The sequence below is a fragment of the Pogona vitticeps genome, chromosome 2 (genome assembly GCF_051106095.1).
Source record: "Pogona vitticeps strain Pit_001003342236 chromosome 2, PviZW2.1, whole genome shotgun sequence".
Lineage (NCBI taxonomy): Eukaryota > Metazoa > Chordata > Lepidosauria > Squamata > Agamidae > Pogona > Pogona vitticeps.
The window spans coordinates 36964205-36991851 of record NC_135784.1 but is presented as its reverse complement, the minus strand read 5'-3'; the positions used below and the strand labels follow the sequence as shown (position 1 = coordinate 36991851).

Below are 27647 nucleotides of genomic sequence, written 5' to 3'. Positions count from 1 at the left end.
ATGAGATTGCAAGTGGCTGTACAAATCTAGTTACACTCCATTCTATTTTGTACTATTAGTTGTCCTAGAATGGGCTGGTGTTAAGGAGGGTAGAATTTGTTAGATATTTGATATGATGTTTAAAAGAAAGATGGGGATGAAGTGCAAAAATGGCACTTAGTCTTGCTTCATGCATCAAATTTGATGACCCATGAACCAAAAATTGTCCCCCCAGTGACCCAACAAACAACGAATCAATTCGTCATTTGTCAGGTCATTTTTAAAAAATTTTTTAACATTTTTTACTTTCCTTCCTCTTACTATGCCCCGGGACATAGCAAGAAGGGGGAAAACAGGGATCAAAATGATCCTGCACTGGCTGGGGGATCCCTTTGATCCCACTTTAATCCCTACCATCCTCTTCCATGCAGACATAGGAAGAGAAGAAAATTGGAGCCACAGGGGTGGGATTCCCTTTGGGCAGGTTTTAGCAAGTTGCCCGAAGGGAAAACCCCTCTCTGTTTATGCCCCCGAGGAACAGCTGATCCATGGGAACATAAGCAGATGGGGATCGAAGGGAGGAATATAAAATGGTTTTATTCATTGCTTCGTATTCGCTAGGGTCTCTGGACCCCAAGAATACGAAGCAACAAATAACTAATGACTCAGGGATATTTAACAAATATCCTGTTTCGTTTTTATATTCGTCCCCATGTCTGGTTCAAAACTATCTGACAGAGCATATCTCCACGTATAGCTACCCTCAGGTCTAAAGATTTCTTGGGTAGGCCCTCCTCACAAGCCTATCACCTTTATAGGCACATTAGGCAAGGACTTGAGAGAAGGCCTTTGCAGTGGCTCCCCCCCCCCCAGGTTATGGGTGCCCTCTCTCCTGAGGCGAGGCTGTCCCCCTTTTCTTTTTTCAATGATAATTTTTTTTAAAAAATTCACACTGTCTTTTAATATTTAAAATCTAATTTTAACATAGCTAGTCGCCCTACGCTTGCTTGCTATCATGTCCTTTTTAATGTGTTTGTAATGGTTTTACACTTTTCCTTTTGTTTCATCTAATGGTTTTAATATTGCCACGTTGAATAATTTCTTAATGCTGCATCTATCTTGTTTCAATCTCTGTTTCTTTCAATTATTTCTGAGCCACTCTGAGTCCAATCAAACAAACTTTCTGGAGAACATCTGCCTGAACATTCAGTAAAATAAATAAATAAATGAGTAGTACAGGGTGATTTGTTGGTTTGTTCGTTTTTAAAGACGAAGCATGAATTCTTATTGGCAGAAAATATCATGCTGCTTTACAGGCAGGAATAAGACTCGTGCCATTTCTGTTTCTTGCACGTGAGAAGGAGAAAAGCAGGGATTTGCATCCCCACATCTAGACCACTGGTTCTTAACCTTGACTTACTCAGGAGTTTTAGACTGCAACTCCCAGAAGCCTTCAACACCAACTGTGCTGGCTGGGGTTTCTGGGAGTTGCAGTTCAAAAACAGCCGAGTAACAAAGGTTAAGAACATCTGATCTAGACAAAACCCTTTGAGTGCTTAACTCTTAAAAGCACACTTTTCCCTTCAATTGCACAGATCTGCACAGCAAGGTTTTGGTTATACAAGAGTTTTTTTTACGAATCCATCCGTCCGTCCGTCCGTCCATCCGTCCGTCCGTCCGTCCGTCCATGCATCCATCCATCCATCCATCCATCCATCCATCCATCCATCCATCCATCCATCCATCCATCCATCCATCCATCCTGTGCTGCTATTCATCTCCAGGAAGTGGCCTGAGAAAGGTGGGCCTCAAATTTTCTGAGGCCCTGTTGTTGATGGTGAGGAAGTCCCCAATCTGATGGTGGCAGCCTGGTTGGCCTGCTCTCTTGGCCTACTTATGTTTTGGGGGCATAAGGGATATACATGATTTTTTTTAATACATGGGGGCCTGGCACCCCTAACCCCAGTCTTGAAGGTAGACGTTTATGGCACTGAATCCATGATTCTGCAGCAAAGTTTGCTTCCCACCTCTTTCTTTTTGTGCTGACTATCTTTAACAGCTCTATGACAAGCAAGAACAGCATAGGCACAGCCATGCTACCGATGGCTGTATCTATGGAATTTGGCATGTGCGCCAATGGATGTGAATGTCATTATTGTTCATTGTTGAAATGAATTTCTCACAGTGCACAAATTTCTTGATGTTCAGAGTGTAAATATGAGGTTTAAAAGATCTGGTGACAGGAGAAAACAAAACTGACAAATTCATCCACCCTTAGCCTTACACCTGCCAGTTAAAAGCACATTTCTGAGAACACATTTCCCTGCCAAGACATAGGAACATTTTTACGAAGTATCTGCTTCTTGCTTGCCTGCTGTGTTTCCTTCTGTTTAGGAAACACATGTGAATGTTTACTTGCTTGGTTGACTTTGGCAGAAAATAGAAGTATTTTTATCAGGTAACTGACACTTGGTTTCTGGAAGGAATAGCCTTTCTGAACATGTCTATCATCCTAAATATAGGTCAGATCTAGTGATGAATCCAAGCAATAATAACCCTCAGAATAAAGAAATCCAAAAAGCAAATTTACTTATTTGGCAGTTTAGGGTTTTAGAAAGGAACGAATAGATTTAAATCATAGAATACTGAAGTTGGAAGGGGCCTATAAGGCCATCTAGTGCAACCCCCTGCTCGATGCAGGAATACAAATCAAAGGATATCTGCCAAGTTGTCTAAGTTTCTCCTGAATGCCTGCAGTGCTGGAGCACTCACCATCTCTCATTGCTGTACTGCTCTACCAGTTTTTCCTGGTATTCAACCAAAATCTGGTGTCCTGTAATTTGAGCCCATTGTTACGTGTCCTGCACTCAGGGATGATTAAGAACAAATCCTGCCCTTCCTCTGTATGACAGCCTTTCAAGTATTTGAAAAGTGTTATTATATCACCCTCTGTCTCCTTTTCTCAGGACTAAACATGCCCTGTTCTTTTAATCCTTCCTTGTAGGGCTTGGTTTCCAGTCCCCTGATCATCCTTGTTGCCCTCCTCTGAACTTGTTCCAATTTGTCAGCATCCTTCTTGAAGTGTAGTGTCCAGAACTGGACCCAGTACTCAAGGTGAGGACTAACCAGTCCCAAATTGAGAGGAACAAGCACCTTGCAGGATTTGGAAACTATACTTCTCTTAATGCAGCCTAAAATAGCATTTGCCTTTTTTGCAGCCACGTCACACATTTGGCTCATAATCAGCTGATGATCTATGACAATTCCAAGATCCTTCTCACTTATAGTACAGTGGTGCCTTGCTAGATGATTACCTCGCAAAACAGTTAATTCGCAAGACAATGGGTTTTTGCAGTCGCTATAGCACTTTGCAAAACGGTTTTCCTATGGGCGATTTTCGCAAGACAATGACTTTTTCACCCATTAGAATGAATTAAATAGATTTCAGTGTATTTCAATGGGGAACCACATTTTGCAAGATGATGCTTTCGCAAGACAGCGATTTTTGCGGAACGAATTAACATCATCTTGCGAGACACCACTATATTGCTGAGCCAGGCATCCCCCATCTTGTAAAAGTGTATTTGGTTTCTTTTTCTGAGGTGCAGTACTTTGCACTTATCCCTGTTGAATTTCATGCTGTTATTTTCAGCCCAGTGCTCATTTTGAATTTTGTTGCTGTCTTCCAGGGTATTAGTTATTCCAGCCAATTTTGTGTCGTCCGCAAATGTGACGAGCATTCCCTGCACTCCCTCATCCAAGTCATTAATAAAATGTTGAACAGCACCAGACCCAGGACTGAGCCTTGGGAAACCCCACTTGTTATCTCCTTCCAGTTGGAGAAGGAGCCATTAATCATCACCCTCTGAGTATGATTCTGTAGCCAATTGTGTATCCGCCTGACACTTGAGTTCTCCAATCCACACCTAGTTATCTTGGTAATCAGGATATCATGGGACACTGTCAAAAGCTTTGCTAAAGTCAAGATATACTATGTCTACAGCATTTCCTCTCTCTATCTGGGAGGTTATCCAATCAAAAACTGAGATCAGGTTAGTCTGACAGGATTTGTTATTGACAAATCTGTGTTGGCTTCTAGTTATCACTGCATTGTTTTCTAGTTGCTTGCATAGTGACCATTTTATAATTTGTTCCAGGATTTTGCCTGGGATTGACATCAGGCTGACTGGCTTGTAGTTCTCAGGTTCCTCTTTTTTTTGCCCTATTTGAAGATAGGGACAATATTAGTCCTCCTCCAATCATCTGGCATCTCACCTTTTTCCCATGATTTCAAGAAAATAATGGACAGCGGTTCTGAGAGTTCTTTGGCTAAATCAGCATTGTGAATTAAACTTTCAGAAGATGTACTCTATAAGTCCTATTAGAAATGTTCAAATATAATCAAAAATGGCTCAGTGTGTGCAGAGGAGCACTCCTGCAGCATGGGGGTATGGATTTTTTTAAGACTAGAAATTCCATAATTCTCCATTCAAGAAATTTCACTTGACGAACAGACATCTACAGACTCCTTAAATGTGCTTCGCTTTGGATTAAAGCCTAAGGTGAAAAGCTTTGTAGCCAAATAGACTGAGCTCTGCCTAGTTTCCTGTTCAGAATGGAACCTTCTAGATTGCAGAGGAAGCTAGGTGATGCTTGGCCTACATTGACAATAAAGACTTCCGCCTGAGGATGTTCTCCTGGATGAGCCACATTTAGGCATCTGCCTGTTAGGTGGAACTGCCAGAATGGAGATTTATGGTACTTGTGATAATAATAATAAAAATCTGAAAATTCCATGCCTACTGCTCCTTATAGCCATATTTTGAGAGTCTTTTATAGATGTTCAACAAAGGAAACCTTGTAGTGAATGTTGAGGTGATAATAATATACATGGTAAGATGGTATCTGGGTTTTTTAAACCAAAGATCAATAGTTGGTAACACTCAGATTCTTAAAAAGGAACTAAAAGTAATGAGTTATTTTTGAGAAAAGTCAAAATAGTTACCTTTAAAAGACTGTGACCGTAATGGCAACTAACTTTTTGTTAAACTGCCTATGTAGCGAGTGCATTTCTGTGCTATAAATCTGAGTGAGAAGTATCTCAAAGCAACTCTCCTATAATACAAACAACAGAAAGAATGGGATGTCACCTGAAAAAAATAAGCACAGCTGGCTAGAAGTGAATCCAAAGCAGATTCCCTCTTGCCCCTTCAGGATTGTCTGATTGATTTCTGTCCATTCCATTCCTTCTGATGTGACAGGAGATTAGAGCCATCACTCAATGTACATGTCAGCAGGTCTTTGCACTATGCCGAGCATATGCAATTGGGCCAGGGCAGTCAGTTCGAAGGAGAAGGGCATGCCAGATGCTCTCTTGATGTTTGAGCATAATACTATACATCTGTCTAGATGAGTAGCATATGCTGGCTTGGAGACAATGGCATAGTCTTTAGGTCCCCAGATTTGGATTGGAGCCTCACCGAGTAAGATGGTCACCTAAACTGGCACAAAATTTAAAACAACTTTTAACTTCGAAAAATTTGATTGATGCCCTTAATCCAGTAGGAAGCCAGACAGTCCACTGGAATCCCATAGATAAATATGAAACTCTCCTGCAACAATTACAGCCACATCTCGTCCACTCATATAGCAGAAACCTTCAGAATTCATATAACCGATCCAAACCTTGGTTCAACCAAAGCTGTAAGGCAGCAAAACAATTAGTTAATCAGACATACCAGGAATACCTGAGAGCAGAAGACCATGTCAAAAAAGAGGTCCTCCTAAAACTACTGGTACATAAGAAAGAATACAAACAGCAGATACATCACAGTAAAAGAGAACACACGAGAGAACTATGGAGGAAGGTGATTGAAGCAGCAAAAGCCAAAAATCCATCCCTTTTCTGGAAACTAATCTCAGGCAGACTATCAGAGCCCAGACACCCATTATCCTCTTGTATTCCACCAGATAAATGGGTATCCCACTTTACAAGTATGTATGAGGATGTTATTGTACCCCCTTCTCCAGTAATGCTTGGAAGCACTCCCAAATGGCCCCCGGTGACCCCAGGCGAAATAATAGCTCATATAGATCAGCTAAAAAATGGAAAAGCCCCAGGCCTTGATGGCATCCCACCAGAACTCCTAAAAGAAAACAAGACATGGTGGGGCTCTTTTCTAGCACCTCTCTTCACCCATATTAATGACACAGGCCAAATCCCGATATCATGGAAAACGGCCACAGTGGTCCCATTTTATAAGAAAGGGAAAAGGGAGGATCCAGCCAACTACAGGCCAATAAGTTTGCTGAATATTATAAGCAAACTATATGCAAGGCACCTCCTAGACAAACTCCTGGAGTGGCTCGAAGTAGAAAATATCATTGGGGCAGAACAAGCAGGCTTTCAGCCAGGGAGATCCACAATAGAACAATGCCTAATTATACAGCATCTTATAGAGAAATACTCAGCCAAAGGAGTAACATCACTCTATGCTGCCTTTGTGGACTTTAAATCAGCATTCGATTCTATATCGAGAACACACCTCTGGGACAATCTATCAAACTCATCTATAGACAAAAGACTTCTATATCTAATCAGGGCCCTACATGAAGAAACATACCTGAGAGTCAGGTGCAGCAGACAGGGACACCTCACGGAATCTGTGCAAACGCACAGAGGTGTTAGGCAAGGCTGCCTGCTGGCACCAGCATTATTCATATTTTACATAAACGACTTATCAAGCTGGCTTAACACCGCCGATCTCCATTCACCTAAACTTACAGATAGAACAGTGCCAGCCTTACTCTATGCTGATGATACAGTAATTCTATCCAGAACCCCCATAGGGCTGAGGAGGGCACTTAAGAAGCTTGCCTCATACTGTGAATATAAATCATTAACGATTAACTATCAGAAGACCAAGATAGTCGCCTTTGGACAGAGACCCAAGAGTAGGTCATGGCAAATAAATGGACACAGTATCGAGCAGGTGAACAGCTTCAAATATCTGGGGGTAGTATTACAGGCCTCAGGATCTAGGCTTCAGCATAGTAAATTTGTGGCTGATCAGGGAGAAAGATCGGCAAATAGTATAGTAAAATTCCATCTCTCCCAAGGAGGGTCCTTCATACCGGCAGCCCTCAAATTGTATAGAGCAAAGGCATTAGCCCAGCTGCTGTACGGCTCATTCATGGGGCCACCCAGTTCTCACTTCGCACCACAAGAAATAGTCCAATCCAAATTCTTAAGAACTATACTCCAGGTCCCAAGATGCGTGTCAAATGCAAGGATAAGGCTAGAAACAGGATGCCTTAAAGTAGAAGCCTGGATTAGAATTCAATCTATATATATGTGGCTAAAGGGACAGTTAAATCCAGAAGGCCTATTTTCCTTATTATTTAAAGATAACTATCAATCTAAGTGGGTTAAATCGGTCCAGGGCTACTTGGGGAAAATTGGCCTCTCACCTCAGGCACTTATATCCTCTGGAATAGAGCAGGCAAAACAAATAGTTAAACAAAGAATAGAGGACAATGAATACCAAACAGACCTTTCTAGCATCCAAAATATGGCAGCACGGACTTACATCAAAAATTGTATGGTACCGGCCAAATACTTAACATCTTTGGAAATTAAAGGAATTAGAAGAGCCTTTACTCTGGCAAGGTGTTTGGCCCTCCCCTCTGCTGTACTAGAAGGGAAGTATAAAAATACCCCTTTTGCTGAAAGGTTATGCTCCTGCCACCTGAGGGAGATCGAGACCATACAGCACATGTTCTTCACCTGCCCATTGTATGAAGCAGTGCGAAAAGAGACTATAACCCCCTTAATAGATAGATTGCCAGGACGTCCAGAGGGAAATAGGCTAGAGTTCCTTCTCTCAGATGTTGATGTCCAGATCACCTGTCGGGTTGCGAGGTTCTGTGTAGCAATTCTTCGATTGCGGAAGTTAAATACCAATTAGATTGCTGTTCCCAGTTGTATGTATGCCAACATGTTCTAATGGAATACTGAAAGTTAGAAATTTTAAGGTTTTATAAGGTTTTATACTTATGTGACTGGTCTAAGGACTGTAAATAAACTATTGATTGATTGATTGGTCCCCAGATTTGGATTGGAGCCTCACTCATTTCAGAACAATTCAGAACTGGTCCAGTCTGATCTGATTCTGAATCAAAATTGAAACTCAGAACTCTGAATCTTCACAACTTCTACTAATTTGCACGGGTAAAGTAAACTGTCTATAATTGTTGGAGTCCCCACCCATAAATATGCATAAAATTAGGGGGAATGGTAGTCCCCCATAGAGAATTGTTTGTGTCAAATTCCTGGTGAGTAGGTTTTGGTGTATGAATAATTGAACTGAATAACTGTACAATTAATTTACAACCCCTCCCTGGATTGTGAAATTCTTGTCTGAGATTGCAAACTAAAGTCCAGTTTTCATCATCTCTCCCTCACACCATTCTGCTGTTCTCCTTATATGGTGAAGTTTTTCAGCTTTTAAAAGAAACTGTCTCTTCATTTTTAAATGGCTAGACTGGCCAACAGTGATTTCTACTAATCCAGAATCTCTTGAGATCGATATTGACTTGATTTAGATCATTCCAATCTCTTTTGGATCTGATCTGGAATTCAGCCAAATTGGTTGCAGAGCTGTAGCTTAAGTCATGTTGAATTTCCCCTCCTTTTGAGCATTGTTCTATTTCTAGAAACGTCTCATGATTGTGTTGATGGATATATCTGCTTATAGCAAGCTTGGCTAAGGTGCACATCCCACCTTTCACTCCTCTCTCCTTGCCCTTCAGCATTCTTCTGTAGGTATAACAGACCACCTGAGCCTTGCTCGCCTGGCCAGCTGCACATATTTCATACCCTTTAATTAAGCTGGAGGGTTTCAAATGAATTGGGCTCCTCGGACCTCACACTCTTCTGCCCATGTTCTGTTCTGAGGTGGACGTTAAATCGTGCAGAAACAGAGCACAACCTCACTTTCATGTCAGTTTATCTGGCAAGAGCTGGGTTTTGGTGTGTAACTAATTTAGAAAGATTGATTGTTGGCTAATTACATTAATGAACTCAACCGACATAGGGGCAGGTGAAGGGGAAAAAAGCTCAGCAGTTTCCTAAATAGCCATTAAGAATAAGACATCTATCTTTTCACCTGCTAGTAAAGGCCTTCTGTCAGGTGGCAGGGCATACCCAATGTTAATTTTGAAGGTTAAATGAAATAGGGGAATAATCATAAACACTTTTCTTCCCCTCCTGCCCAGATGGCTCTTCTAGCACAGCCATCAATTGACATTTGGACACAAGTGTCACCAGAAAGGTCTCCAGAAGCTGGTCATTTCAGCCGGCAGCCCAGTGCATGTCCTGGAGAGCTAACACAACTGTATGCCCACCCCCCCGACTAGTATTTAGACTCAAGGCTATGGAAATGCTTTCTTGCCAAAAATGATTTAAGTGTATCTGTGTGATGCATGGATTGTATTCATGTATGGCTGCTTTGGAAATGGCTTGTAGATGTACTAGGAACTTGTAAGGCAATATCAGCATTAGGTAAAGGTAAAGGTTTCCCTTGACATTTAGTCCAGTCATGTCCGACTCTAAAGCGCGGTGATCATCACCGTTTCCAAGCCATAGAGCCTGCGTTTGTCTGAAGACCGTTTCCGTGGTCACGTGGCCAGCACGACTAGACACAGAACGCCGTTACCTTCCCACCGAGGTGGCACCTATTTATTTACTCACATTTTTTAACATGCTTTCGAACTGCTAGGTTGGCAGGAGCTGGGACAAGTGACAGGTGCTTACTTATGACTGCTTGCAGCACAGAGGCTTCTGTGGATTAACCCACAGTACCACCATGTCCCCTTCACACCCACTCCACACCCCAGGAGTGGAAGGTGGGATGTGCATGATTAATACCAGCATTAATCATGGCCAATAGTAAGAAACCGAATGGGGGATTTTGGATGGTCCGCCTCAGATTTTCGATTTTTGAACCCTCTATTCGCCATTTCAGTGCTGAACTCTATCAATCTCCCCAGAATCTCTTCATTTGTAACACCTACATAGTGGACAGGTAAAACATGGTTCTTTCCATGCTGGGAATTTTGAAGCTGAGAAGAATTTGAGGTGATGGTGGTGGCGGCTTAATTAAAGCAAAACAGTAGTTTTTCCCTCCCGTACTGTGGACTTTAAAAGAATATAACACAGCATTTTTGTACCAATATTGAACTGTTCCCATACAATTGGTCTGTCTTGAAAGCGCCTTCAGCCTTTAAAGGAGTAGTGCTGACCATGCTCTAAAAGTTCCCTGAGAAGAGGAATCTCTAAGATGGATGGAGGGATGATTAAAAATGTAATCATTTTTAAATTTCAGGAATGAAATATTATTTGTTTACTGGTGTATACTCTTCATTTCTCAGCAGTGTAATAATTCATGCTGTAGTTGAGTGGCTCCTTTTGTAACTTCAACACAGCATTTTCTTCTTACTGGGATTTAACTTCCAAAAATACAATGTACCAGGAAGGTAGTTTCTGCTTCCTTACGCCAAAAGATGTTACATGCCGTCGCCTGGTTTTGTGGAATCTGTGTTATCATAGAGTGACATCGTGCAGTATGTACATTTTAATCTCTAAACCGTTGTTCTTAAAACAAAACTGTCATTTATGTAATATGCATTGTGGAAAAATAAATGTTTTAATCAATGTATAATCTTCAGAAGAATTTGATTTGTCAGGTTGCATGTTATTGTCAAGAAGGCTTCCATCTGGTCCTTCTCTAGAAGACTTTATTTATTTCTTAATTTTTATAAATGCTTAAATTTGAGGATTTGTACAAAGATTATGCATTGATTAAATGTGTAACATCAGGATGTACAAATAAATCCACTTTAATTCTGAACAATTTCTCTTTCAAATTACAACTGACTTGCTTCAAGCCAATTTGGTGCATGTCTGTTTCTATACATGCCCAAAGGTTTTGAAGTATTTGTACTAATTTATCCAAATAATGAAGAGGGAAAAAAGAAATTAGGAGAAATAAAGAATTCTGACTTAGGATGGGGTGATGAAACTATTGCTCCTCAAGGCAACCATTCTAGCAGACAACTGTGTCCCTTTCTTTTCTGATTACAGCTTGACCATCTGGTGTTTCTCACTTCCTATATAGTAAATGCCTCTGTTGCAAAATCTGGCTTGCATGGAAGATTAAGGCATCTCCTTTGTGTGAGATTAGAAAGAATATGGAACATTTCCCATTTGGGGGCCATGGTTTATTTTTCTTCTTGTTGTTGTTGTATATATGAAGAGAGGGGGAGAGGGAGAGGGAGGTACAGTACACACACACACACACACACACACACACACACAATAAACAAACAAACATAAATCATGGCCTATCTGACGTGTCTTTGGTTGGAATAAAGATATCACCAAATCCAAGCACATTAGAAAATAGGGAATTTACAAACTTGCCTGAACCTTTAACCTATAACCCATAACATCGTTAATCTGCTTTGGAATATTCTGTCTTCTCGTTTTTATAAAAGCCATCTGGGAAACAGCATACTTTTACCAGAGCAACCTATAAAGGCAGAAACTAAAACATTTGTTATACATACATAATATGTTTAATACTATAATTAGATATATAATATTTCTATATACTATAATATATAATATTCTGAGATATATATACAGTATGTGTGTGTGTGTGTGTGTGTGTGTGTGTGTGTGTGTGTATATGTATATATACACAATTTATAAATTAATGCAGTCTGGAAAGTTACTTTAAAATCAAAAATAATTTGTTCTTGTCACTTGTGGTGGTGCTTGAAAAATTATTTGCAATCATTATTTGTTACAGACCACAAAACATGATCCTTTTCAATTAAGTTTTCATGTATTTCTTATTTATTTGGGAGGTAAGAGATCCTTTAGGAGTGATCTTCTTTGTGTCAGAAGCAATTCAGTTGTGTTTCTGAAGTGGAAAGGTTGGTCAACAGGGTCGTATTGTTGGACAAATGTGTTCACTAGACATAGGATTTCTGGATTCCTTGGACTAGAAATTCGACAATTCTCTATTCTGGGAGTTATACCGAAAACCTAAAGCTCTCTGGGAGCTTTCTTTCTGAACAGAGAGTCAGATGGAGCTAGGCCTCGCTCCCCCACAGTGCCTGCTGCATTGAGCCTTTTTTCCAGGTGCCTGTCTGTCAAGTACAACTCCCAAGATGCAGAATTATGGGCTTTGTAGTCAAACAAATAAAAAAATCCCATTCATAGCCCTCAACATTCTTTGGGGAGACTTACTCCATGTGCCCCCTCTAGGAGTGCTAAGAAAATAGCATCGTGATTGAAAAATCCCATTAAACTGCTTCTAAAAATAGATTGAAGTCGCCCTTTTTGAGGCAGTAGGTAGGCCAAAAAATGTAAACTTCTTGTACCTCTACGTCCGTTGGAAGATGAAGACGAAGATATTGTATTTCTCATTGCATTCAACCTTTCAAGGTCAGCTGACAGCACATGAGCCACAGTGAGATCAGGAAGTTAGCATATGGTATCTACTGTGAATGACAAAAGCCAACATTTTGTCTGGTTTCCTTTCCTCATGATAATTGAAGGACAAAGGACTGTGTGGTACGATATTAAGTATGAAAAGAAACCTCCACTTGAACGTTAAAGGATTTTTGATCAGCTGAACTTGATTCAGCTGAACGTTTTGTTTTGTTCCAGTCAAACAAATTGCTATCTTTTGAAATTAAAAACAAACAATGGAATTCCTGTAATCAGCTTTTTGTGGCAACAAGTCTCTGCTCTTCATCTCAGCCTGTGAGAGAATGAGTGAAGATGAAAGATCAGAGAGAACTGAGTGGTGAGATGGAAAGGAAGACCAGCAAGGAAGAAGAAAAGTAGGGGGCGGAGAGAGAAATGATGGAAGGGAAGAGCAGAGCTCACTGGGACTGGTAGGCCTGACTGTCTTCAGACCAATGTTCCCTCTAATTTTCTGCCAGCCCTGGGTGGAGGCCCCACCCTGTGCACATAGAATTCTGGCCATGACTGGAGCCAGGTGGCACCAATATGGACTGTGGGAGGGGGGCACCAATACAGCGGGACACCAATACAGCACTGTGCGGCCACGCAACGTAGAGAGAACATTGGTTCAGACTCATATACTTCTGTGAATATATGAAAACTATGTGCCTGTGGCATAGGTTGGAACGGTCATATGCTTTAAGGAAACACTGATCTTACAGAAAGATTGTTCTGAGACGGAGAACTTCCAGTCGGGTGATTATAGGCTACTTTGTGGTTTGTTCGTGACAGTCTTGAGATCTGGATTTATGATTGTTACTGACTATTCTCATAGATCATCGTGTATGTAGAGAGGAGGTTTGAATAATAACTACATTCTGATTCTAATTTCTGTGGGTATATAATCAGACGCACAGAAGAAAACAAGTGGCTCTGGCTGGCTGTTGGTGGTTTTCCAGGCATGCAACCCAAATTAGGGAGGGCACCGATGGGCTGGCAAGAGCTAATCCCTTTACATGACCTCAGCCAGTGACTAAATGCAGATTGGAAGGGCAGTCCCATGAGCCTTCTTCCTGCTCCAGCAGGCTCTCCCACATAGTGGGAAAGTCACACAGTGGGAATCCTGCTTGAGAGTACATGTGAGCAATGCACTTAGATAGCTGAGATTCTGCTCTACCTGCAGGCAATAAGGTACTGCCTAATAAGGTACTGATTATTGATTCCAGGAGGAGGGAGTTAAAACATGAATTGCTTGGTTGAAATGAAATCAATACGTGTTCAAGGGCATAGTCTTCCCTACCTTAACCTCCCCCCCCCCCAGTATCCGTCTCTCACGCTCGCCAGCAGAGCCATAATTAGGATGGGGGCAACTAGGACTTTTCCTCATGGCACCACATTTTAGAGGAATAAAAGAGGCAGAAATGTAGTGATGAGTGGTAGGAGAATAAACAGCAGTGCCCCCCACCAGCCCCATTAATTTTTTAATTAATAGCAATTATTTCCTCATATTTTGTGAGGCACCACATTTTCGTACTTGGTGGTGGTTTACACCCATGTCTCATGCAGAATGGGTGTGAGATGGTGCCATTTGCCTCAAGGGCAAACATTTCTAGTTACCGCCCCGCTCCTCAAGTCTTGAGTTTTGATCTTGAGACTCAGGAATAGATAGCTCGTTCTCTATATTTGAGGCACTGGACTTGCAATATCGAGAAATGACAACCCTGGATTTGGGAGTGGTCATTCTCATGGCTTCTTAGGTCTGTTTGGACAATAGTGTCAGGAAAAGCAGAGCCACTGATTTCCATTGCTTTTAAAATACATTCTCCCCTTGTTTATATATTGAGATGAGGTATTGTTTGGTGAAAATTGTAAGATATTATCAGGGCTTCAGCAAAGGGCTGCAATATTTAATTTATTAATCAGTTAAAGGTAAAGGTAAAGGTTCCCCTTGACAATTTGTCCAGTCATGTCCGACTCTAGGGCGTGGTGTTCATCCCTGTCTCCAAGCCGTAGAACCAGCATTTGTCCAAAGACATTTTCCATGGTCACGTGGCCAGCACAACTGGACACATAACGCCATTACCTTCCCACCGTGGTGGTACCTATTTATCTACTTGCATTTTTACTTGCTTTTGAACTGCTAGGTTGGCAGGAGCTGGAACAAGCGATGGGAGTAATACATTTAAACAAAAATTTTAATATCAATACTACCAAAAACCAAAGGTAGCAGATACTATGAATCTAGTCCTAATTAGCATGCCAATGTGAAATACATACGGGTGACAAAGATTAATATTTAATCAGCATCTTTCAATGAAACCACACCTTGGATTTTCCCTCTGCAATTCCTACTGTTCGCCCTCACTTTCCTCCACATTTTTCCTTGCAAATCAGATGACAGCAAGACATTGATTGAGGTCCCCAGTGGTATTTTCATAGATTTATAGTGTGTCCTCAGTGAGGAAACTGACTGCAGAACAGCACAATGGGAGTATCACTAGAAACCCCATACAGGACAAAATGTCATTATTAACATTTATGCTAGCAATATAATGGGGCTAGAGAAACTTCTCTCCATTTATCCCAGCAACAGTTGCATAAGGGAGGGCTGGTGATCTAGTAATGGCAGTCCCAAGGTCATCTAGTAATGACCTTGGGAGCTGAACTTGGGTCTCCTCATCCCAAGTCCAGGACAATAACAATTGCTACATGAGCCTTGTTGCTTATGCACTAACCATATAAATGGTATTAAAGTTGAAACGTATTAGTAGGAAAACATTCCGGCAGTCAATGTGCTTGATTTCAGTGCTATGTAAAATCTGCCTCATGTGTTTAATTTACATACTAAAGAAAATTTGCATAAGTGGGGTGCTGCAAGATACTAACTCCAAAATTGTTGCCCTTTTACAGTAGCCTGCACATCTCAAATTGTCTAACAAGAGGATCCGCTCTACCTTTGGGGACTTTAACAACACTGAATTTAATGAATTAATGGGTCTGAAGGTGCCAGAGCACTTTCACCAAGTGTAACCATATTCTTCTGTAGTTCTGAATTGTCAAGGTTTCTCTCTCCCGTATTTAGTATCATCAAGCTTAAATCCATGTTAGTCCTACATAGAATAGATCCATCCACACAGATCGGTCTTGTTCATTATAACTAACTCAAATCCCACTTACTTCAGTAGGTAGCCTTCCCTCTAGGTAGGGCTAACATTGGAAATACAGCAGACTTCATCTTCTGCTGATCAAGCAAACGGAATATCCTCTAGCCCTTTTATTAGTCCATGTGAATTTCAAAGTTGCCATGCATGTTCTCTAGGCACGTCCAGCTCTTTTATAACTTCTTCACAGAAACACTGGTTTTTCTCCCTTCATTGCTTTCCCTAGCAATCTTTCCAATTAGTTTTCCAATCCTTTGCCTTATACTCTCGACTGAGGGACTGAACATGGTTTTTGTGTGTGTTTGTTTTGGTAGGGGGAAAGGTGTTGGCAGGATATGAAATACATCTCGCCCCTCACAAAGCAGAAGAATAGAATTTTCTTACCCTTTATCCCTGACCTTTCACTGGTCTCTTATCTTTCTCCTGTCTTCCAGGTCTCTGAAGTGAAATGCTAAGCAGCAATGCAGCAGGCCAAAAAGATAATTAGCAAGCACTTTTACCATAATTACTGTGTTAGCATCTCTGGAGGAACATGAAAAGCTTGCACTGTCCCTTTAACAGGACAATTTGATAATCCTCTTAACACTTTTCCTCTCTTTTTTTTCCATTGGGTTGATCATATTTTACAGAAATTCTACTTTGTAAAATACTCCTAAAGGGAGGCTTAAGCAATAATGCAGAGATTATGGAAATGATTCTCATTTAGCACTAGGAGAGACTCAACAAAAGCCACAGACTGCTTCACAATGTGTAACCCCTATTAGAAGCTTCATTTAAATGTTTATTCATCAAGCAGTAAATGTTTATTATAATATGTTGTAGTGGAACATAAATTAAAGAACTGTGATTATGGGTAGAGGGCATGTTAAAGCAATGCCCATTCATCTCAGTGGAAGATAAGGACAGAGGAAGACTAGAAAATGCAAAGGTTGGTTTACTCTGAGCTTTGAGATTTCGCAGGTATGGGAAGGAAGAGCCTGGAGTCTTTACAAAAGAATTAGGATTCTGTCTAATGTATGTGCAGGTGTATGGAATGCGAAGAACACTTGCTAAATTCCTTCTCCCCATCTCTTTTGGCTATCTCTGGCTCTCTCAACATCAGAACACACCTTCACAACAAATTTGGGATTCCTTATAGGGAAAGCGCCCCAGAGGGAGACCCCAGCTGCGATACAATGAGATCTGCAAGCAGGATCTGAAGGCCTTAGGAATGGACCTCAACAGATGGGAAACCTTGACATCTGAGCGTTCAGCCTGGAGTCAGGCGGTGCATCACGGCCTCTCCCATTTTGAAGACATACTTGTCCAGCAAAGAGGCAGTCCCGAAACCAGCAAAATCAGGGAGCTGGACAGGGGACCGATTTTATTTGTCTTCAGTGTGGAAGGGATTGTCACTCTCGAATTGGCCTTCTCAGCCACACTGGACGCTGTTCTAAGACCTCTATTCAGAGCATGTTACCATAGTCTCTCGAGACTGAAGGATGCCTCCTTTGTATCTTGATGAAAGTGAGTTAAAGGACTTCATTCGGTTCTCTTTAATCACACAAAAGAACCACATAAAGACTGGTTGACTGCTAAGAAAGAAAGAAGCAATCCATCCCAGACTTTAACATGACTATGAAAGAAAGCAGCAGTCGTTTATTTTTACTTTGTTGTTTTATTGCTTTTATACTCAAACAAAGGAGGGGAATTCTTGCCCCATCCCTTTCTCTGCAGTTTTGTCTCCTCCCTATATGTGGAACAGGATGAATCTGAAGAGGGAGAGCTCAGCTATCCATGGACACTTCTCCATGATTTTCCAGGGTTCTGACAGGCACGGACAGCTGCCATGAACAACAGTAACTTTCCCTCTTCGGACTTCTCATCCTTCACATATAGGAGGAGGCGGAAATAATGGCAGAGGAGTTAGGGCTTGAAAGCTCTCCTCTGTGTGTAAGTATTCTATAATGTTCTGTCATGACTGAACAAGACTACTCTTAATGATATTTCCATTTATTCTGACCAGAGATGCAGTACACATAGCAGCATCCCACAGATAGCACGGCCAATAAGGTTCTTGGCGTTATGGTACAAAAAGTGCCATTTTTCCCATCACTGATGCTAAAGTAGTAGCACACAAATAGCCTGACTGCCTGCAAAGCTGAATTAAATCAAATTCCCATTGATGATCAGGAATTCTCAGCAGAACTAGTGGTGTCATGTAATCAGGAATAGCAAATGGATGTGCTGTGAGAAACAGAGAGTAACAAATTGCCCCCATTTGTCATGTTAATATTCCAGAACTCCACCTAAAAGCATTTGTCATCCTCTTTGATGAAGCATCTTATTTTAGATTTCTTTCTGCTGGTCTTAGTCTTATAAAACATGCTCTCCCAGAGACTTTAATAACAGAAGATGGTGGTAGTAGTGAGCAGTGCTAGCTAACCCTTTTGTGTGTGTGTGTGTGTGTGCGTGCATGCGCGCACATGGGTTAGCTAGCACTGCTCGCTACTACCACTACTAGTCACTACTCCTGCCACCATAGCCAAGGGTGAGAGATTATGGGACTAGCAGCCCACAAGTTGCTTTGCTTAAAACAAAACAAAAACCCCACAAATCTCTCACCCTTGGCTATGGTGGCAGGAGCTGATGGGACCTGTAGTCCAAAAATACCAAAGGTCACACACACCAGCTTAATACCACCAGCCAACTATTCATCTTTTGTTTCTCTCTTCATCTCCAAGTATATTTTGTGTCTTCTTGAATGAGCAAACCAAAATGATCAGTACTTTAGGGGGGAAAATACCTACTGATTATGTTGTTGTCCTAAAGCTCAAGGTTCCCCAAATATAGCACTGGTGAAATAATTGTTACTCTAGCTGCACTGTGAAATTTCCATACAATGATAACTACTTGTGGGATTTTGGAGCCCTTCTTCTTTTGTTTTTACGCTGAAAAGTTTCTCTTATTCTGAGGTTATAGGTTATGGTTTATAGATGAAGTATACTCATATGTATACTCGAACATTCATAGGTTATAGGTAAGGTTGCATGCCTGCTGAAGGTTCATTTAATGACTATCTTAGGGTGTAACTAGATGGCCCAGTTTTTCTGGCCTGAATCAGTTTAAATCATGCTAAACAAGTGTCACTTTGAGGGTGCAGTATTTATTTATTTATTTATTTGTTTGTTTGTTTGTTTGTTTATTTATTTATTTATTTATTTATTTATTTATCTATTTATACATACATACATACATACATACCCTGCCTATTTAGTGAACATGCCACTACTCTGGGCGGCTTACAAAATATTGTTAAAGCCATATAAAAATATAAAATGAAAACAAACAAACCCTTTTGGAATACAGTATGTCTTTTGGAGTGATCCTTACATCCTCATACGAGGATTGATCACATTGTACTTCAAGACTCATCTTCTAGAGTCATCTTCTTTTCCTTTAAAGGGAAAGGGGAGAAAAACACCCTCCTGTCTCCTCTGTTTCTGATTGTTGGTAACTGGCACAGCACATCAGAGATGCATTAAAAGGGCTTTTTTAAATGAAAAGTATTCTCAAAGCTTCACTGATGTGTTAGCAACAATGTAGAAGAAATGGAAGACTTCCTTTCCCTTGCCCTCTGCAAGGGAGCAGGAAGGAAGCTTTCCATTCCTTAAGATCATTAAGTGGCTTAAGCAAAGGGACAACTTAAGCCATCTGTTTTGGTTCCATTCCAGTGATGCCACACAGTGTAACTGAAGCAAAGCAGGGTAACCCTACCTGCCTCCCCAAAACAGTAGTCCCTGACAGGGACCTAAAAAGCTGAGGGTATGCATCAATCAGGGATGGGCTGGTTTGCAATGGCACATACTGTATGCCATGTGGTTGCTAGAAAAGAAATGAACCAGTCTGCCCCTAACCCAAACCAAATGCCCATCTACTTGCACCCTTAGTAAATAAGTGGGTGCAACATTTGCTGTCAAGTCAATTTTCATAATTACTACTAAAGAAGGGCTGTGTCCCAGAGCAGACCTGAGTCATGCCAGAACATAAAAGAGGAAGTGAAATAGAGTAGTCACTGATGCTGCAACTGGTTTCTACTTGGATGAATAACCACAAGTATAACTAATCAAGTGGAAATATCTGAATTTCTCAGATTATTTGAAAATGTTTAGCTAAAATGTGAAAGACTAGGTAACCAAAAGGACTGTCTTCTATTTCTGCAAAAGATGAGATTAAGCAGCAGTTATACACTTACTAGAGGAAATGCCTTGTTGAACTCATGGGACTTCTAAGTTAAATAAGATTATGCTATTCGTTTATAGTTACAATGTTATTAGCGATCAGAGTCAGAAATAAGTACACCACCATGAAATGCTAAGACTAGGACTAGAGGAGAAATGGGCTCAAGTTTGCTTTTCAGAATAAGAAACATTTCAGTGCAAAACAAATCTGCACCTCCCAAATTAAACACAAACTTAAACTCAAAAAATTCATACTTTTCCAAGGTTTGCAATACAGTTCGCACAAAAAGTTGCCAAAAGGCATACATTTGAAAAAGTACCCCCAAAATCATGCAGATTTGAAACAACGTGTACCAAAAAAGCCAATAATTTGAAAAACAATGCACAAAAAGTCTTTACTCAATGGAAATATCACTTTTTTTAAAAAAAATCCATGCTTTTGAACATCTATTCACAAAAACGCATACATTTGAAAAATATGTGCAAAAAGGTTTATACTTTGATACATATGGATGGAACTACTTTAAAATGTTGGAGCAGACTGGGAAAATAAAAGCTGACGCAGAAATGGGTTAAAACACACTTCATGGTAGGAAAATTAGAACTTTGCCAATATAAGGTTTGACATGCTCTGTCCATCTTTTTAAGTCTATCGCTGTCCAAAGGCACCATAGAGAAACAGACAGAAGGAACTGGGGTCAAGCTGTTCATTCCCCCCCAAAAATGGATTATTTTACTACCCTGAAAATACATGGATCTTGACTGATTTCTGATAAACTGGATTGGGACTGGTTAGTACTTACATGGCAGCCCACCAAGAAAACGGTGGATGAATTGATATCCTATGAAGGACATCCTAGTTTTTGCAAGTGGATTGAGGATAGGTCAGCCAAAGGCAAAAGAAGAAAGTGCTTCTGCAGCTTTTACTATACTGATGAAGAGAGAATTACAGTAGCTGCCACTTGCATGCTAAGCTAGACCTAACTTTCCCTCTTCTACCGAGCTATTAACATCTAAAGAGCTCTGTCTCTTTTGCTTCTACGTACCATAGTTGAAGGTAATTTTGTAGTGGGGCATCAATGGAAAGAAAGTTATACTTAACCATTGAGATGCAAAATAGCTCTTTGTTCTGCCTTTGGAATAGGTACTGAGAGTTAAAACAGATTGCACTGAAGGTGAAGACCTTTCAAGCACTAGCCAGAGTCCACCAAATGTCACAGTACAGACAGACCCTTAGTCCTATTTGGAGATCTCTGGTATTTCACACTCGTTTCCTATTGAATTCCTAAGCAGGCCTGACCGTCCTTAGCTCCTGATGTTAGAAGAGAGCAATGTGTTCAGGATGGGAAGGTGTTCGTAACCTAGGGTGATAAGACTACCAACAGAACATGGTCACGTGCCTTGTTCCCAGCAAAAGAAGGGTCTCTCCCTTTTGTAGAGAGATCTCCTTGTCGCCAGTCAGAGTCTCTTTCACTAATGTAAGAAATTGGTGTTTTGAATATGTTGCTGTGGAGAACCATCAAAATAAGCAGGAGTAGATCCTATGTTGAGGCTGCCCAAATCTGGGTCTAATCAAATATACAGGTTTTTGAACTATGGGGATTAGTATGTTAAACCTACCCTTGACTGAACATTCATCACCCTGTATGCCCTCGTTGTCATCGTTGCTTAGTCGTGTCCGACTCTTCGTGACTCCATGGACCAGAGCACGCCAGGCCCTGGCGTGCTCTGGTGAAATCTTCCACTGCTTCCCGGAGTTGTGTCAATTTCATGTTGCTTGCTTCGCAGACACTGTCCAGCCATCTCATCCTCAGCTGTCCCCTTCTCCTCTTGCCGTCACACTTTCCTAACATCAAGGTCTTTTCCAAGGAGTCTTCTCTTCTCATGAGATGGCCAAAGTACTGGAGCCTCTGCTTCAGGATCTGTCCTTCCAGTGAGCACTCAGGGTTGATTTCCTTTAGAATTGATAAGTTTGTTCTCCTTGCAGTCCAGGGAACTCTCAAGAACCTCCTCCAGCACCACAATTCAAAGGCCTCATGTATGCCCTCACAAGTGGGTAAAATGTCTGCCCAAGATGCTGTAGTATTCTTGCTATTGAGTATTATAGGCTTGATATGCCAACAGGCTGGGTCTCAGTTTAAGCTTGTTCCGTCTTTAGACTTTTTAAAATTCAAGAATAAAGTGTTGCACACAGAGATTGGGATGCTAGAATTGACTTTTCTCATTAATTCCTGCTTGGATTTCTTCTGTACGAATCGACCAAAAATGAAAGAGAACTTGGGAGGGAACTATGTAGCCATCTTGGCAGGCAGAGAATTCCGCAGTGACCTTTTCCTGTTGGCGAGGCTGTCTGTCTCCAAGTTGAACATGCAGTTATGTGCCTTGCTGCAAATGAGCCTTGTGGAATGGATGCAACTGGAGCAAAAACAAAGTACCACCTCATAGGTTGTTAAATCAGGATGAAAAAAGAGAAAGAAACAGAAGTTTGCCTTTTCCAGATGTTGGTCTCTCCATGGCACCCTTGAATCCTCACTGCTATTCCTCTCCCCTTTTCATTTTCCCTCATGAAAGCAAAAGGGAAGGAAACCACTTGAAATGTAATTGCCTCTTGCTGATCCCGCTCGGTTCCATTACAGGAACAGTAGGGAGAATTCAGCTTATTATGTACTCTCTCTTAAAACCACCACCACAACAACAAAGCTCTGGGATTCTTCAATCAGACACCTGCTGTTTTTTATCAATGGAGAGTACACTGGTTCAAAAACCAAAATAAACCAAAACTAAGTAGCCCCTATTCACACAACCCTTTTGTTGTTTAAATAAAATAAACAATTTTTTTTTTGCTGTGCCATATTGTGTTCTATGAAATCCTAATGGGAATTGTAATGATGAACAAGCCATGAAAGTGTTCTTGCAGATCTTAAGTGGCCCATATGCTGAAGTAAATGTTTCGCCATTTAAACAATAAAGCTGGGCACAAAGTGTCTATTTCTCATTACAGTGCCAACAATGGGGAGGCCTCTTGTGTTAATGAAATCCAATCAGTATCGGTGCTTTGCATTCCATTCATAGGATTAAGCCTAAATCCTATTGCACGACCATGCTTTCTGCTGATTATAATGTACTCTGGATAAAGTATTTTGTTTTTAAAAATGATGCACATACATATATTCATTAAAAAACAACAACAACAAAATCCTCCATTTTATGAATGTGGGATATTGTGCATTTGTATCCACGATTCACATTGCCAGGGAATGGCCCAATTTTGTGTATGTGTTGCCAGCAGGAAAAAGGATGCCAAGGACAGTCTGAATGTTGACAAAATCCAGGTCAACAGTCAGGATGGTCTACAGCAGGCTTGTCCAACCTGCGTCCCGAGGGCCGCATGCGACCCAGGTCGGCTCGTAATGCGGCCCAGTGCAATTTTTTATTTTTAAAGAAATTCCAAAGTTTCAAGTTACACTGCCGGCGCTTGCGGCCGGAATGCGGCTGGGGCACGTCACAATGGTGGGGGGTAGAGGGAAGGAAGGAAGGAGTGGGAGGGTAGGGGAGAGGGGGGCTGTGAGACTGCATTGTGCCATCCCCGTCAATAGGTGGACCCACTCCCATAAAGCCACCGGAGTCGAAGCTGGCAGCCTCTGCTGTCTGAGATCGCAGCTGCCAGTAAGCGCGCTTGGAGCGGGGCTGCGGAAGATGGCTAGGGCTGCCCCCCTATGCAGCCCAAACCAAATTTTCATCTTCTAATGTGGCCCAGGGAAGGTGAAAGGTTGGACACCCCTGGTCTACAGGATACCCTACCATTTAGAGTGCGACACAATGAAGGAAAAATCCTGGACTCTATTTCATCAGGTAAACACTCACCCAAATACAAAGCAAATGTCAGAGCTGTTTTTGACAGGTATGAAGGGTACACTCATAGTAATATTTTAACTAATACTAATAAATATGCTTCATAGTTTCCTATCATGGCGACTGATAAAAATATGTCCAAAACCTTTTGTTGTATTTATTCTATTTTTATACCTCCCCATTAGTGGAAGCACTACATTTTTTCAGATATTAAAAATAAGAGCAAATAGCTGTCTCTCAGAGGGAGAGGGAGAGAGAGATACATAGACATCTACAGTATATATAGATGCTGCTAACCTGTCTATATTCAATTAAAAAGAATCCTTTCAATTTAGCATATTGTGTTGCTGTGAAGTAACATTGCTCTGAGTCTTTGGAGGAAAGCAGAATGCAAGTAAATAGATCAAACTGCTGTTGCCATGGGAATTCACAAACTTTCATGTTCCACAACACTTCTGCGTACTGTACCTTGTGGTAATGTGGAAGAGTATGGTGTAAAATACACTGTGAAGTGGTGGCCTTAAGTATGGGTCTGCCTGACAAGAATGGCTGGTTTGTACCAGCATAACCCTTCACTTGCATCATCATCATCATCATCATCATCATCATCATCATCATCATCATCATCATCATCATCATCATCATCATCATCATAGTTTATTTACGGTCCTTAGACCAGTCACATAAGCATAGAACCTTATAAAACGTTAAAATTTCTAACTTTCGATATCCCATTAGATCATGTTGGCATACATACAACTGGGAACTGCAATCTAATTGGTATTTAATACTTGCATCATTACATGGGACTCTTCAAAGGTTGCATTTCAGATGTTCTGTTATATCTTCCATTAACAGCACTGGATCTGATGGCCAGATTCACTGCAGGCAAATGTAAAAAGGAGCGTGGCTACTGAATTTATTCACTTCGAGCTGTATTTGTCTTCAGTTTTTCTACAAATAACCAAGGGGAGAATCAGGTACAAACTGATGTGGAATGCAATAATTATAAATCTTCATTCAGCACTGATACTAGTCAACGGGTAATGCAGTATTTCTGCAAGCTATGATGTCAAAATCAGAGTGAAAAATCCATTTGTAAGGTAAAATGTTCTTGAAGAGTCTTCAATCAGAGCAAATTATCAGTAAGGACATAAATAATGCTCACTAAATCCTTAATTCATGTTGATTTAGGCTGTTTCAACAGACATCTTGAAGAAGAACTTTAAAGCTCTGTCAAATGTCCAGAAATAAGAGTGATCTTTTGCTTGTTACATTGCACATTTATCTGTGTAAAACTAGTGTTGTCTCCCTGTGAAAAGTACAGTGGTGCCTCACTTGACGATGTTAATCCATTCCAGGGAAATCGCTGTAGAGCAAAATTGTCGTCAAGCGGGGGAAAAAAACCATTGAAATGCATTAAAAACTGGTTAATGCGTTCCAATGGGCTAAATACCTCATTGTAAAGTGAAGATCCTCCATAGGGCGGCTGTTTACCAGTGCCTGTATAGTGAGGAATCCGTCCTAAAGCACAGTGGGGGGCCATTTTGCGCAGCAGGTGGCCATTTTAGATCTGCTGATCAGCTGTTTGAAAATCGTCATCTAGCGAAATTTCGGTTCCCGAAGCAAGGGGCCAATCATCGTGAAGTGAATTTTCCTATTAGAACATCGTTTTGCAATCGCTTTTGCGATCTCGTCAAGCGGTTTCATTGTTTGACGAGGTAATCGTTAAGCGAGGCACCACTAAAGGAACAGAGTCAAAAGAGAACAATAGCCAAGCCAGGGAGGGGTGAAGTGTGGCCAGAGGCTGCATCAGAAATAATTACAAAGGGGAAAGGGAGGATTGAGAAAGGCTTAGTTTTGCTCTAGGGACCTCCAGAAGGGGCATTTTTCATGCTAGGGACTGTGGAGGGAGGAAGCGCCCCCTGAAGAAACAAGGGAACTTTTTTTAAAAAAGCAAAAGGCCTGCCTGGGCACTCTGTTGGTGTGCTTCTTTCCTTGCTTTCTTGAAATTGCTATTTCTGACCCTATCTGGGCCTGGTGCAATCCACAGTGGGTTGTGATCTAGAAAAGCAAATTTGGCTCCCCGGTATACCACAAGTGCCTAAACCTGCATTAAACTGACAAAAATAACCCCAAATGATTTTAATCTTTCAAAATCCATGCTATAAAGCAACAACCATTGTTATTTTGCTAAAAAATGTGTTATGTGAATTAGAGTGCTATTTTTTGCTTTTTTTCCCTTAGTATGCACAGAATATCTGTTGCTTTCTCCTTCTCCTTCTCAAACTGAGAATTCCCATACATAAAGAACCTTTGAAAAAGTACTCACTATTGGTAGCCTGGCTACCAGCCTAAAAGCCACATTTTTATTACATTTCAGTATATGGTCAATGGAAGCATTCCTATCAATGTCTAGTTTACGGCCACTTGAACAACCTGCATTCCACCATTTCTTCACCTCCCATTTTAACTCAACTAACCTGTAATGTGAGAATGTAAATGAGGGCCTGGTGTTACCGAGGAACACTTTTTAGCTTTCCTCGTGGTGTTGAACAGTATATCATCAGGGCAATGATGCTGGAATGATGTATTGCATTAATACAACACAGGAAAACTATAGTCTTGTGATGTATTAGTATAATACACTATTGGAGCACTATCACTGATGTATTACTCAGAAGGATAATTTTTACCCTTAAAAAATATTTAGCATCTAATGAAAAATAAAGGAACAATGATGATGGGACAATGATGGCAGTACTCAGAACTGAATCTGATGCAAAAGTAAACATTACTGCTAATAATAACTGGGCAGCCACAGTATTAACTTATTCTTTTGGAATTGTGGACTGGAAATACGGTAATCTTTATGGTTTTGACAGTCCTCCTGTGGAAAGACCAGTACCTTTATTTGCCACAGAGCATCGGTAGGCATGGACTTGTTGACCTTGAAATTCAATGTTTGGGTCAAGCAGTCAAATGACAAAACTACTTCCATGACATTACAGTTCCACTTCATCAAATATTAGAAAACAATAAAGGACTAATGGTATTACAATGGTGTCTCGTTTAATGATTACCTCGTTAAACGATGAAACTGCTTGACGATGAAGTTTTTGTGATTGTTTTTGCGATTGCAAAACAATGTTCTAATAGGGAAAAATCACTTAATGATGATCGGTTCCCTGCTTTGGGAACCAACTTTTCGCTAGACGATGTTTAAACAGCTGATCGGTGGCTCTAATATGGCTGCCCGCTGTGCAAAATGGTTCCCTTTACAGGCACCGAAAATGGCCGCCCCTATGGAGGATCTTCATTGGAACGCATTGAAGGGTTTTCAGTGCGTTTCAGTGGGCTTTTTCGTTTCGCTTGACGAGGATTTCACTTAACAGCGATTTCAACGGAATGAATTATCCTCGTCAAGCGAGGCACCACTGTACTACTTGCAAGTGAGACCCAACCTACGTTAACAAACTTACCAATTTACCCTAAGAAACAGTGACATGGGCAGGACCTCAGGTACCTCCTGGATGATAATGCTGATAAGCTGCAATGGAATATGTGGCTTGAATTAGGGATTCATCTGTGCAATAATTGAGGAATTCATCTGTGTAATAATAATTATGAAGCATTTGTGGCATTTTCTTGGGAAGCTTTGGGTACTATGCATTTTGACTTGGATGAAGGCAGGAAAATGACTTGAGCACTGCTTGTGAATTCATCAGCACAAATTTTTGGTGGGTGTTGGAAACCATGTTCAACAAGGTGGATCTTGACTTATTCTTAAGGTCTTTTCAGCACAGTTCGCTATCCTCCTTATACAAAACTGTCTGTTGGCATCCCGTTTGGGGGATTGTTATGCTTGTTGCTTTCACAGAGTTGATAGTCAGCTGT

The 27647-nt window shown here is 40.9% G+C and overlaps 1 protein-coding gene across 5 annotated transcripts in view; it reads left to right on the top strand.

The window, feature by feature from the left end:
* Positions 1-27647, top strand: part of FHIT (fragile histidine triad diadenosine triphosphatase) — a 928323-nt gene that overhangs the window by 727067 nt on the left and 173609 nt on the right. The window lies entirely within an intron of this gene.